This window comes from Chiloscyllium punctatum, chromosome 27 (assembly GCF_047496795.1).
Source record: "Chiloscyllium punctatum isolate Juve2018m chromosome 27, sChiPun1.3, whole genome shotgun sequence".
Taxonomy (NCBI): domain Eukaryota; kingdom Metazoa; phylum Chordata; class Chondrichthyes; order Orectolobiformes; family Hemiscylliidae; genus Chiloscyllium; species Chiloscyllium punctatum.
In genome coordinates, this window is record NC_092765.1 from 2964909 (window position 1) to 2979084 (window position 14176).

Below are 14176 nucleotides of genomic sequence, written 5' to 3' on the forward strand. Positions count from 1 at the left end.
CCCTGCAAGTTTTCCTCCAAGCCACTCACCATCCTGACTTAGAAATATATCACCGTTCCCTCAGTGTCACTAGGTTAAAATCCTAGAATTCCCTCCCTAAGGGCATTGTGGGTCACCCGACAGCACATGGACTGTAGCAGTTCAAGACGGCAGATTACTGCCACCTTCTTCAGGGGAATTAGGGATGGGAAATAAATGTTGGCCAGCCAGTGAGTGAATACAAAAGTTGCATGCAGTAAACTCCCTCAAACATTGATGGGATCATGACCATGATTGTAATGTTGATGGACACAAAGAAGAATTGACCAGGTCAGGAGGCATAACTCCTCTGCATTTCTCTGAAGTAGTGCCATGGGATCTTTCACAATGATCTGTGAGTTTACAAATGACTTTAATGTAACTTCACATCTCAAAACAACACCTCCAATGGTCCAGTATTCCTTCAGCAAATGCAATAAAGGGTCAGCCTTGTTTTTTGTGTTCAAGCCCAGGAAATGGACTTCAACCGACATCCATGGGACTCGGATGTGAATATGCTACTGACTGAACTATGATTGACAGAAGAGCCTTGGTGAAAAGACAATTAGCAATGAGAACAAAAAAACCATGCTATTTGTTTCTAAAAATTGGATGCTGACACTTAGTGACAGGGTCTGAGAACGGTGTGTTGATTTGTGTGGAGTACATGTCAATTCTGTCATTGGCTGGAGAATTGCATCCAGTTCTGGGCATAATACTTTTAAGAAAAAATGGGAAACCTTTCGAGAACATGCAAAAAAGATTAATGAAAATGGTTCCAAGGAAGATTAATTTTTGTTATAAAGATAGGTTAGAGAAGTAAGGGCTCTTTTCCATGGAATGAAGAAACCTGAGAGGAGATCAGTTTGAAATCATGAGTAATCTGTCCAGACTAAACAGAGAAAATGTTCACCATATCACAGGGGTCCAGAGCCAGGAACCACAGGATATGAACCAGGCAACTTAGAAATGGGATGAAGATAAATGTCTTCATCCGGAGAGTGGTGAACCTATAGGATTCTCTGTTGCAGAAAACGGTTGAGGTCAAAACATTGAACATTTTCAAGAAGGCATTAGATAGAGTTCATGGGTTAAAATGATCAATGGTTGTAAGGAGAAAGCAGGAATGGGGATGGAGTTGGATGATTAGCCATAATCCAATTGTATTGTGTGGCAGGCTCGCAGGGCTGAATGGCCTGCTTCAGCTCCCATTTTCTATGTTTCATGAAAGGATTGAGAATGAGGGGGCACAGATTTAAAATAATTAACATATGAAGCAAAAGGTGCAAAAGCTTTTATCTTGCTGAGAAAAGACACATTTTGTCAAAGCTTTTCATCTATCATTCATCAGGACTTTTTGCAAGAATGCAAGTTCAAGAGACATGAAGCAAAACTTTCTCATATAGCAACTGAGTCAGGGAAGCATTGTCTGAGGGTGTGGTGGAGGCAGTTTCAATCGAGGCATAAAATGGAAAATAAACTATTATTTGTAAAGGAACAAAACTCAGGTTTATGAAGGAAAGACAGGAAAAGGTATTAAGTGAAATACTAATGTGGAGAGCCAGCACAGACACAAAGGGCCAAATGGTCTCTTTCTGCACTACAAGAATTCTATCATTGTGAACCGTGTCCAATTGAAAAGTAGCAGGAACACTGGTCATCCCTTCACCAAATCTGAAAAGTTTGGTATTGTGTTTAAAGTTGCTTCCCACTTTCCCATTGATGTGGTATTTTTCCATACAATTATCTTTTTATTGTACTTTGTATAATTACAGATTGGCCCAGAGGGAAGACAAAACATCATTTCAGTTTTACACATAAACTATATAATCATATAGTTCTTTGGATGTATGCCATTGTTTAATGTCTTCATAACAATTCGATTATACTAGTGGCAATCAGTGCTTACAATATAATAAAGATTAAAATTAAATTACAATTATTTCAGTAAGTGCATCACATGTGTTACAAACTGTCTTTTGAATTTCAATTTGTCATGATGTTTGTGTTCACCTCCCTCTGTTTGTTTTCTTCTGACATCTATTTATAGACATCTCTGGGTAAAAAGGAATGGTGCTTGTTTTAAGATGATGAGTTTTTGATTATTAAACCAATGCAGAACAAGCTATGGATGACAGTTCTATTATTGCAAGGGAATGAAAAATCAGGATTTTCCAAACAGCCATGTTTCTGCTTAGCTCCTTGTGATTTCCAGTTTTCCTGAGCCTTTGTGACAGTCATTGTCAGCGTTGGTAACTTTGTAATGTCAATTACAGCACCACCATGAAATGGAGTAGCATTGAGTAATCAGACCAGAAAAATCAAGATATGAGCAAATTATTGCAGATGTATGAATCTATACTGAAAGCAAAATGTACTGGAGCTCACAGTGGGTCAGGCAGCATCCATGGACGGAAAGCAACTAATATTTCAAGTCTAGATGACTTTTCTTCAGAGTTGAAATGATGTGTGGAGGGGGCAGGTTTTATGCAATAGTTTGTGGGGAGGGGGGGTTTAAGTGTTGGGGGATAAAGGGGTTCAAGATACTTCTTAAATGCACACATGCAAGAAAATAATAAGCTTTCCTGTTTTGATAGAACAATGAAGGGTCTTTTAGCTCCCTACTCTCCAAATCCCTCAAAATAAGGGCCAAATTTCCATGACCCTTCCTGATTACCTGCTGCCCCTGTGTGCTAGCTTTCAGTATTTTGTGTACAAGTTTCCCCAAGTCCCTTTGTGTTGCATTTTTTCTCCATGTAAATAATAATCAAAATTGTCAACTTTACATTTTCCCACATTTCCCTCTTTTTGCCAACTTCTTGCACAGCCTATCAATATTTATTTGTAAACAGTTTCTATCCATCTTGCAACCTGCCTGCCCACCAGTGTTAGTGTTGCCTACAAATTTACTTCCTTCCTCGCAGTCATTAATATATTTTGTAAGCAGTGTGGTTACAGCACTGATCCCTGTGGAATACCGTTGGTCATGGAACACAAAACTAATTAAGAACCCCTTATCTTCACTCACTGATTCCTGCTCATGAGCCAATTCTCCTCTACAGTGGCTCAGTGGTTAGCACTGCTGCCTCATAGTGCCTGGGACCTGGGTTTGATTCCAGTGTCGGGTGGCTGTCTGTGTGGAGTTTACGTGTTCTTCTTGTGTCTGTGTTGATTCATACTCAGTGCCCTGGTTTCCTCCCACTCTACAAACATGTGGATTGGCTGTGCTGAGTTGCTCTGTAGTGTCTAGGGATATGCAGGCCAAGTGGATTAGCCATGGGAAATGTGGGGTTAGGATACTTTCTGCACTGGAGGGATCCTATGATTCTACTTATGTGGGCTCTTATCAACTCACACCTTATATTTTATATCTTGGCTGATGTATGCAAGTATTCCATAACCTCTCTCAGCCATTGTATCTAGGATTAGACTCTGTTTGACACTGCTTCAAACCCCTGACACTCTGATAGCTTCCTACAGTCTGCAGCTTTATACTTTCCAATCAGCCACTGTGCAAATTTTTGAATTGATGACAAATTTCTGATCATGCCCATTACATTTATATATCCACTGCATTTCAAATCAAAATCATCTGCATACATCACAAAAAACAAGTGCCCTACTACTAAGTCAGGTGGAACCTCACTGTAACCAGCCTTCCAGTCACAAAAACATCTATCGATTATTACTGTTTACTCCCTGCCTCCAGGTCAATTTTAAATCCAACTCGCTACTTTGCCTTAGATCCCACGGGCATTAGATCATGACTGGTCTGACGTTTGGGGCTTCATCATAAATTTTACTGAAATCCATGTAGACCACATCAAATACACTCTTCATCTTGACCCCTTTTCACTTCTTCAAAAATTCAGTTATGTTAGTCAGACAGGATCTTCATGTCATAAATCCACGCTGGTCTTTGATTAATCTGTCTGTTTTAATGATTTTATCCTTCTCCTCACACTTTTCCCACTACTTATCCCATTGCTGTGGTTAGGCTGCAATTACTAGCTTTATTCCTTCTTATTTTTTAAACTTTAATAAAATACAAGCTGTTTTCCAGCCCTTAAGCACCAGTTCTGTTGTGAAAATGGATTGGAAAATGGTGCTCGGTGTCCCCAAGATTTTTTTGCTTCTTTGAGCAGTTTTGCACGTATCATCTGGGTGGGAGTCAAGATTCATCCATTTTCAAGGTTGTCAAAACTATTTAATATTCCCACCCCCTCCCAGTTACAATATTTGAATAATCCTCTCCTTTGTGAAAGCAGATGCAAAGCATTCATTAAGAACCATATCCAAACACAGGCTAGGAAATAGAAGCAGGCCATTTGGCCTATTGAGCCTGCTCTGCCATTCAACATGACCATGGCTGATCCTCTACCTGAACACCTGCTGCACCTCTCTACCCATTCCCCTTAATGTGGAGGAACTGGTGTTGGATTGGGGTGGACAAAGTAAAAAAAACACAACACCAGGTTATAGTCCAACAGGTTTATTTGGAAGCACTAGTTTTCGGAGCGCTGTCCCTTCATCAGAGAGCCGTGGAGCAGGATCGTAGGACACAGAATTTATAGCAAAAGGTTGCGGTCTCATGCAACTGAAATGACATATTGAACAAACCTAGATTGTTGTTAAGTCTTTCATCTTTTAGAACGGGGGTTGCAACTTTCAGTTCATTAATATGTAAATCCCACAACTTCTTTTAAGTCACATTCTTGAGATAACTTAAGGTGACATCTCAGTTCAGACAATGCATTGAAGATGTTAGAGTCTGTCTGTATCCCAATCTTGAATCAGATTGGTTCTATTTCCAAAGTGGACTTTATAAAATATTACATGTAATGGCTGCCTGCCTTGATTGCGGGTAGATTGTGCATTTTTTGAGCAAAATAGAACGTATCTGCCCCCATAAACACCCCACACTCATACTGAAGCACACATTCTCTCACAGGATTATACACACACTCTAACAAGCACGCACACACACAAACACACACTCTCTTATGTGCACTCATACTCACATGCACACACACTCTCTCTCTCTCTCTTTTTCTGTCTCTCATTGACACATACACATATATAAGTCTATGCAGTGAATTTGCATTTTCAGAATTATATTTGTAGATACATTCTATTTTTCTGAAAAAGCGCACAGTCTGCAGGCAGTCAATCCATGTGATATTTTATAAATTTCAACTTTGGAAATAGAACCAGTCTGATTCAAGACTGGGATACAGACTCTAAGCTCACACCTTGAATGCATTGTCTGAGCTGAGATGTCACCTTTTTTATTAAACCTTAAGTTATCTCAAGAATGTGACTTAAAAGAAGTTCTGGGATTTACATATTAATGAACCGAAACCTGCAGCCCATTCTAAAAGATGAAAGACTTAACAACAATTTAAGTTTGTTCAATATATCATTTCAATTGCATGACACTGTAACCTTTTGCGATAAATTCTGTGTCTCATGATCCTGTTGCTCAGCTACCTGATGAAGGAGCAGTGCTCCAAAAGCTTGTACTTCCAAATAAACCTGTTGGACTATTACGTGGTGTTGTGTGATTGTTAACTTTGTCCAGCCCAGTCCAACACCAGCACCATCGTTTACATCCTGTCAGCTGTGTTGCCTAACACTATTTGTGGAATTGCATCGTGTTTTGTTGGACTTGCTATGTACAACCACATCAAGCTGTTCCTGAAAGCATTTAAAAAATTTTGCTTCCTCTGTACCTTTCACACTTATTCCATTCTAGTTGAATATTCAGGGAGTTGAAATTCCACATTATTATTTTGGGAATCTTTAGTGCACTCTTAGGATAGTGATTGCTCTTTTTTTTTGCTCTTCAGGTCAGCCTATATAATCTTATCTGATGATCCTGCTATAATTTCATCTCTCATTAAAACTACCCCTTGATAAAGTCTCCAGACTTTGACTCCAAAAAATCAAAGCTCTCTAAAAGACATAACAAAGCAGCATCATAAAAAGTGATTGGTAGACTTTAGTAGATTCGTGATAAAGAAGAGGGAAAAAGGTTCTCTTCAGAGTCGATTGGAATGTGAATAATCAGATCAGCCATGATCTTATGAGATAACTTGGAGCTGAATGGTACATCCTGATGTGACGTGAAATTACTAATCAGGTTAGATAAAGATGGCTCAGATTAGGAAAAAAATGGGCGTGGTGAGTTCCAGGGCCAGTACAATATTTACTTTTGTTCCTCATGTATATTAATGATTTAGAAAAGGGTACAGGGAGATCAAAATTAACTGGTTACACATAAAATGGTTTTGAAAATCAACAAGGAAGACTGTAAAAGATATCAGAGAGTCAGAGATGGGTTCGTGAAATGGACAGACAGGTAGTGAAGGGCTTTTGCCCGAAACGTCGATTTCACTGCTCCTTGGATGCTGCCTGAACTGCTGTGCTCTTCCAGCACCACTAATTCATAATCTGCATTCCAGCATGTGCAGTCATTGTTTTTACCAGGTAGAAAATAAAACTTCATTCACACATAAGTGAGAGATATAAGTAAAGTGTGGCACGAAATGGGATCGAGAAATAAAGAGTTGAGGTAGCAAGAGAAAAAGGAAAGAATTTAAAGTCATTTGGGCAAGAAATAGAGGTAAAAAGGGCCTTATGTGTAAAAGGATAAGAACACAATCTTACAAGTTTAACATTCTATCCTGTGGGGAGTTACTTTCAGTTGTGAAAGTAAAAGGTTGGTTGTTGGGTAGATTGATATCCACTGACCCCTATCCATGTACAAATGCCAAATAAGAGCAAGATTAGACTCAATTTTGATGCCCTAAACTGGAGATTCACTTCTAAGGTTACTGGATGATTCCTGATGAAGGGCTTATGCCCAAAACATTGATTCTCCTGCTCCTCAGATGTTGTCCAATCTGCTGTGCTTTTCTAGCACCACACTCTTGACTCTGATCTCCAACATCTGCAGTCCTCACTTTCTCCTAAGATTACTGGAACCCTCTTTGAACACAGAAGGTGAATGCCAGCAAATTATTGAACTGCCAAGGATATGACAACTGAACCTAATTGTGTATGGCCCCAGGCTTCATGCGAGAGCATTAAACATGAACTCCTCCTACCCTGGAGATCAGGGGTACTTGGATTCAAAACTGAGGTCAAATAATGGAAGTGGTTGGTAATTGATGTCCTACCTTGGTAAGTATGAAATCTAAAGTTATTTACTAACATTTCAGAGACTATATTTTTCCATCCCATTTGAAAAGCAACAGGGTAAATTTAATTAAGTTGTTTTGATGATCCAACTACTCAAGACATCATTTTTGGAATGTGTAGGAATCATTCTACAGACATTCAATAGAGTCTCACACTGAATTATGTAATTTATTGGAGGGTCCCATCCTATTCTGCCCTTCACCACCCCTCCCCATCATATAAAATGAACAAATAATGAGGGGAGTAGACCCATCCTGTTTTGCGTCAGAGGTTATACAACAATAAATTGATCTGAAATCACAAGCTTTCAGAGCACTGCTCCTTCATCAGGTGAAGTGAAGCCCTGAAAGCTTGTGATTTCAAATAAACCCATTGCACTATAACCTGGTGTCATGTGACTTCTGACCTCGTCCACCCCAGTCCAACAGTAGAGCCTCCACATCATCCTGTTTTGAAGCAATTAATTAGTTGGTAGTACAGAACTTGAGTATTGCTGATAAAAGACACATTTCGTCAAAGATTTTCATCTTGCATTCACCAGGACAATTTGCAAAAAATGCAAAACAAATGGAAAAATAATTGTTATACTGTACAGGACAAGAGTTTTGATTGGTTGGCAAGTTGACTCAGATTGGTGGAATTATTTCCATGGACAATGACCCAATTAGATGATGACTGACAGTTAACTGCCAAGTATTGTTTAAATTTTAAACCAGGCAGTTTGACTCGAATTGGTGAAGGTTCATCCCTGAGAAATGAACCAGAGAATGGCTACCATCTGTAATGTTTAGAATCACTCACAATGTATCTGACTGTTCTCTCCATCTGCTAGGAACTGGGCCCTGTCCTAATGTATGCAGCATCCTGTATGTACAACTGTCGCACTGCAAACACAACTGATAATCCCAATTGATTATTTGCATAATTCTTTGCACACTCAAATCAATTAGCAAATGTTGTCCAATCACAGAATCATATTTAATGTTTAATGTTTTGAGAGTTTTGCAAGTGCATCATGATTGGGTCCAGTCATTACCTTACCTGTTATGATCAGCTGAAGAGATATGATCCACCAGATTCTACAATGTACAGTCCACATCACTAGTATCACACAAGTGCTGAAAATCCTATACCACATTACTCCTCTGTATGACAGGCAGAATATTGCCCTGGTTCGATGGCAGCATCTCGTGAATGATGAACCCACTTGCGTTGCTCCTGCAGAGTAACACCCTGAAACATCCAGTTTGATCTTCCTACATAATCAGAGAAAGAATGGGCTCTTTTCAGGACCAAATATGATGGCCTTGTGCCTGTTCATAACTTTGTGTGATATCAGTCAAGAAATAATGTGATCAGGGTAGCGATTATCTAGCAGTTGTTGTTGTTCTGTTCGCCGAGCTGGGAATTTGTGTTGCAGACGTTTCGTCCCCTGTCTAAGGGACGCAGATGACAAGCAACATGAACTTGACTGGGACAACACTACTATTATAGGACAAGCCAAACAGAGAACAGCCAGGGAATTCCTAGAGGCATGGCACTCATCCACAGATTCAATCAACAAACACATTGACCTGGACCCAATATACCGGCCACTGCAGCGGACAGTTGAACTAACAACCGGAAGCGGCAGATTCAAACCACTATAAATGCCTGAGGAAAGATCATAGAAGCGCTTCACAGGAGGCTCCCAAGCACTGAGGATGTCACCTAGACAGGGGACAAAACGTCTGCAACACAAATTCCCAGCTCAGCGAACACAACCACAACAACAACGAGCACCCGAGCTACAAATCTTCTCCCAAACTTATTATCTAGCAGATATGACAGCTTCTATAGTGAACATAGAGGAGTTAAAAAGTGTGGTGCTGAAAAAGCATAGCAGGACAGGCAGCAACCAAGGAGCAGGAGAGTCAACGTTTCGGGCTTGGTACCTATTTATGAGGTTGCTGGTAAGACCAATCTTAAAATGCATGGAAATGTAGGAATTCAATATGAACACTGACCAGTAATCGTAAACAGATGGTAGACAGTCATAAGGGAGCCCCAGATCTATTTTCTCAGTGGATATATTTTTTCATTGCACTGGTATTCTTGCAAATTGTCCTGATGACTTCAAGACAAAATGTGTTTTTGGATCAATTGCTAAATCGGTCACTAATGTTTCACTGAACATTCAAGGGTTTTGTTGTGACTCTTTGCATTTATTCATTTATTGAGTATCTTGAATATTTTGCCTTCTGCTTTTTTTGCCAAAGCCATCAGTTTCCTTGCCAACATGTTTCTGGAGTTTGGCCAATTACAGCTGCTGTTTACAGAGCTGGGAGAATGGGGATCTATTACTTGGCAGCTTCCATAGTACTGCATGAATGGGATGAAAAGCACTGATTTATAATGATCTCCATCTCCTGCACCATTGCTACTCCATCATCAGTCAGGCAGTACGCTCTTCACAACTTTCCAACTTAACCTCAGCTGAACCTGACCAAATTCCCAAGTCCAGTTATTTTGCGTATCCATTTTAGATACAGGTGAGAGCTATCATTCAAAACTGGCACTTATTCCAAATCAGGAAGTTCCAAAGCTGTAACAGCATCATTTCAGATTGGTCCTTTGACCTTCTGTTCTCAATCTCAACCTATAACCCTGCTGCATTGACTACATGTGGGGAAGATCAAGTTACTGATTACGGCTGGAAAATTCCACAAGATGCAGAGGTCAGCGCTATCATGAAATACACATTCACTTTCCATGTACAGTCTTTTCAGCAGCTGCAATGTTCAAAAACTGAATACTAATCTCTATCCTCTTCTCCCACGTGCCCCAAGAGAATTTGCACTACATTTTCATGTGGTATATTCATTGCCATCAATACCCAAGGATTCACAGGGTGGACCCATGCCATGGTTTTGTCTGAGTTTGTCCGAAGAGACCAGCTTGAACTGCCATTACAACAGCAACAAAACAACCATTAAAGTATATACGAGACAAATTCAGAGCCCATGAAGAAATAAGGGGTAGCATCTCTTAGATAGTTTTACAGCATTCATCCAAATGTACCTTGAATGTTAACCTTTGCAGTTCTCTTCAGCCTCTCCAGCAGAATAATTGCTCACAACTTCTGTTTCAGAGCAATCCCAGAAATGCAGTCATTTTAATCAACCCTGCATTTTTCAGTCAATTAGTTTTCACACTAAATTTTGCCCAAACATTTTTCATGCTCATTTCTAATGACAAAAAGTTCAGCAAAGTTGGCACCCCAAGATAACATAGTGCAACACTGGGCTTTATATATCAGAGGTTATCAGTGTGATAAAACACATTGAAGCATCAAACCACATCTTAGAGTCGTCCATGAAATAAGCAACAAGATCATGAACTATTTATTGTACACTCACAACTTCATTTAGTGCAGTAATTAAGTATTCCTCTTACAGTTTACTATCAAAAACTCTCTGACATTGTTTTTTATTTGCGTCTTTATCAAAGGGCTGCCAATAAGCTAAATATATTCTCAAGCTGAGAAGACATCCTGCATGTGAACCAGTTCCTGTCCAAAGCCTTATTATTGCAACTGCATCCCTAAAACATTGTATCTATATTGTGTGAACACAATGTACATTCTTATCAAATTCCTGTGTTCATTAACATAAAGGAGACATTTCAAATAAATGGGTTAGAAAGTCGAGTAAGTTCAAAACAAGGATCTTAAACAAAACAAATTGCATAGGTCCGTGGCTGGAGCTGGCTGTAATTAGTTGTGTAAATAGACTAAAGGATGTTGTGGTAAATAAACAGTAGTGAACATTTAAGGGAAACTTTAAGAACTTCGGCACTTATGTCTCATAGTCAATATGTTAGTGGACCTTTAAGACACATGCTCATAACAAGCCTACTGTATCATAGCTCTGAACAGAGGACATAAGGATCTCTTACTCCACCTTAACCTAGGGAGTGGATTCATGCTGCTTTGTTGCAATCTAATAGCTTAATGTTAGCCCAGTTGCATGCAGGCCATGAATCCAATGTTTGTACACCATAGTCAGCTGTAATAAAGATGTTGGATGCTTCAACACCACAATCCAACAAAGGAGATTTAAAATGATAACGGGGACAGGGAAAATAAACTCTAAGGGCAAATTGGCAAGAATAAGAAAAGTAACAATAAGAGCTTCTTTAAATATATGAAGAAAGAGGTCAAAGCGCCCATTGGCACCTTAGAAAATTAACCTGGGGAGATGGATATGGGAGCAAGGAAATGGCAGAGGAGTTAAACAGATATTTTGTATCAGTCTTTACGATGGAAGATACTTCAAACATCCCATTAATACAAAAAAAGATGGGGGAGGAATTAAGCAACATCATCATCACTAGCCAAACTAATGGGGCTAAAGGCAGATAAGTCCCCTGGCTTGCATCCAAAGATTGGAAAAGAGGTCGCTACTGAGATAGACAATGCATTGGTAGTAATTTTCCGAAAATCCTTAGATACTGGAGAAATATTGGAGGATTGGAAAATTGCCGATGTGACTCCTCTATTCAAAAGCAGGTAACTAAAAGCTGACTAGCTTAACATCTGTTGTTGCAGAAGAATTAGACTCAATTGTTAAACAAGGAACAGCAGAACATTTGGAAAATCATAATCTAATCAAGTAGAGCTAACATGGCTTCATGAAAAGGAAACTGAGTCTGATTAATTTATTAGAGATTTTTGAGGAAGTCTTAACCATAGTGCATAGAAGAGAACCAGTAGATGTTTGTATTTGAACTTCCAAAATGCTTCAACAAGATGCCTCACAAAAGGTTTTGTCGTAAGCCTGCTGTATTGAAGGTAGTACATTGGCATGGATAGAATTGGCCCATGGGCAAGAAACAACCAGTGGGGATGAGGTTGGTGACGAATGACAGGTGGGGTTCCACAGGGATCAGTGCTGGGACCATAACTGTTTGCAATATATCTTAATGACTTGGAGGAAGGATGTGTATGTACTATAGGCAAATTGCAGACAATACAAAGTTAGTTTGATAAGCAGCTTGCAAGAGGAATGTAAGTAGTTTTCAGAGAGATATTGATAGGTTATATCAGTGGGTAAAAGTTAGCAAAGTGAGATAATGTGGGAAAATATGAAGTTGTTGATTTTAGAAGATGGAACAAAAGAAGGGTGTTTGGTATGTTTTCCTTTGTTAGTCAAAGCATTGAGTATAGGAGGTGGAGGTCCTGTTGCAGTTGTACAGGATGATGGTTAGGCCACTTTTGGAATATTGCGCATATCCTATCGGAAGGATATTGTGAAACTTGAAAGGATTCAGAGAAGATTTACGAGAATGTTGCCAGGGTTGGAGGATTTGAGCTATAGGGAGAGGCTGAACAGGCTGGGGCTGTTTTCCCTGGAGTGTCAGAGGCTGAGGGGTGACCTTGTAGAGGTTTACAAAATCATGGGGGGCATGGATAGGACAGACAAGGTCTTTTCCCTGGGGTGAGGGAATCCAGAACTTGTGGGCTAGGTTTAGGGTGAGAGGGGAAAGATTTAAACAGGACCTAAGGGGCAACTTTTTCACACAGAGGGCAGTGCGTGTATGGAATGTGCTGCCAGAGGAAGTTGTGGAGGCTGGTACAATTACAACATTTAAAAGGCATGTGGACAGGTATATGAATAGGAAAGGTTTGGAGAGATATGGGCCAAGTGCTGGCAAATGGGACTAAATTAGATTAGGATATCTGGTCGGCACGGACGAGTTGGACCAAAAGGTCTGTTTCCGTGCTGTACTTCTCTATGAACAGTGTTATTTAAATGGTAAACAACTGTAGAAAACTGCAGCACAAAGGGAGATACTTGTACAAAATAAAACACAGAAAGCTAGCACACAGGTTTAGCAGGTGATCAGGAAGGTTAATGGAATGTTCACCCTTATTTTAAGGGGTTTGGTCTAGAAGAGTAAGGAAGTCTTAGCGCAATTGCTGATGAGACCATATCTGGAGTATTGGGAACAGTTTTGGTACCCTTATTTAAGAAAAGATATTAATTAATCAGAGGCAATTCAAAGAAAGTTTACTAGGATGATTCCTGGCAATGGAGGGATTGTCTTGAACAAAGGTTAAATGAGTTTTGCTCACTAGAGTTTAGAATAATCAGAGATGATCTCATTGAGATATATAGGATTCATAAGGGGCTTAACAGGGTAAGTGCTGAGAGGACATTTCCTTCATCGGACAGTCTAGGGTTCAGTGGTGGAATAATCAAGTCTCCGTGGTAACAACATTACAAATATAAATTTCATCAGGTGTTATTTACAGATAGTGTGGAGTCAGGCTAGGTAAAAGAACTGACAATAGATCTTAGCAATGGGATATATTTCATTTTGGTTGAGAAGTAGAAAAGGTGAACATTTTAGTAAGGCTTGAAATGTTGATAATCAAAGAGTAGATTAATGACTAAGTGTAGCTGCACTTGTCTGAGGTTTGGGTAACACTATACTTGAAATATAATGCATGAGTTTGGTCTCTATATCTGAGGAATGCTATGGAGGTCAAAAGGAACCTGCAATATTAACTCAGTCTCTTTCCATAGATGCTCCCAGGATTGTGGTGTTTCTCAAGCCATTTCTGTTTTATTTCAGATTTCCAATATCTGGAGCATTTTGTTTCTTTAAAGAATTGCATTTGAGGTGTGACACTGAAGGTTCATTAGATTAGTTGTTGTAATGAGGACTTTTCTGTGATGAGAGATTTGGTGAAGTACTCTGTGATCCTTAAGTATAAGAGGCCATTTCATTGAAAAATGCAACATTTTGAAGAAGCTTATTGGTGTTATTTCCTTAGCTGGAGAGTTAAAGAATTGGGGCACAGTCACAGGATAAGGGGGTAATCGTTAAGAACTCGGTTGAGGGGAGCTGTCTTCTCACAGTGTCATAAACCTTCAGAATACTCTGCTCCAGGAAAATATGTAAGACAGAG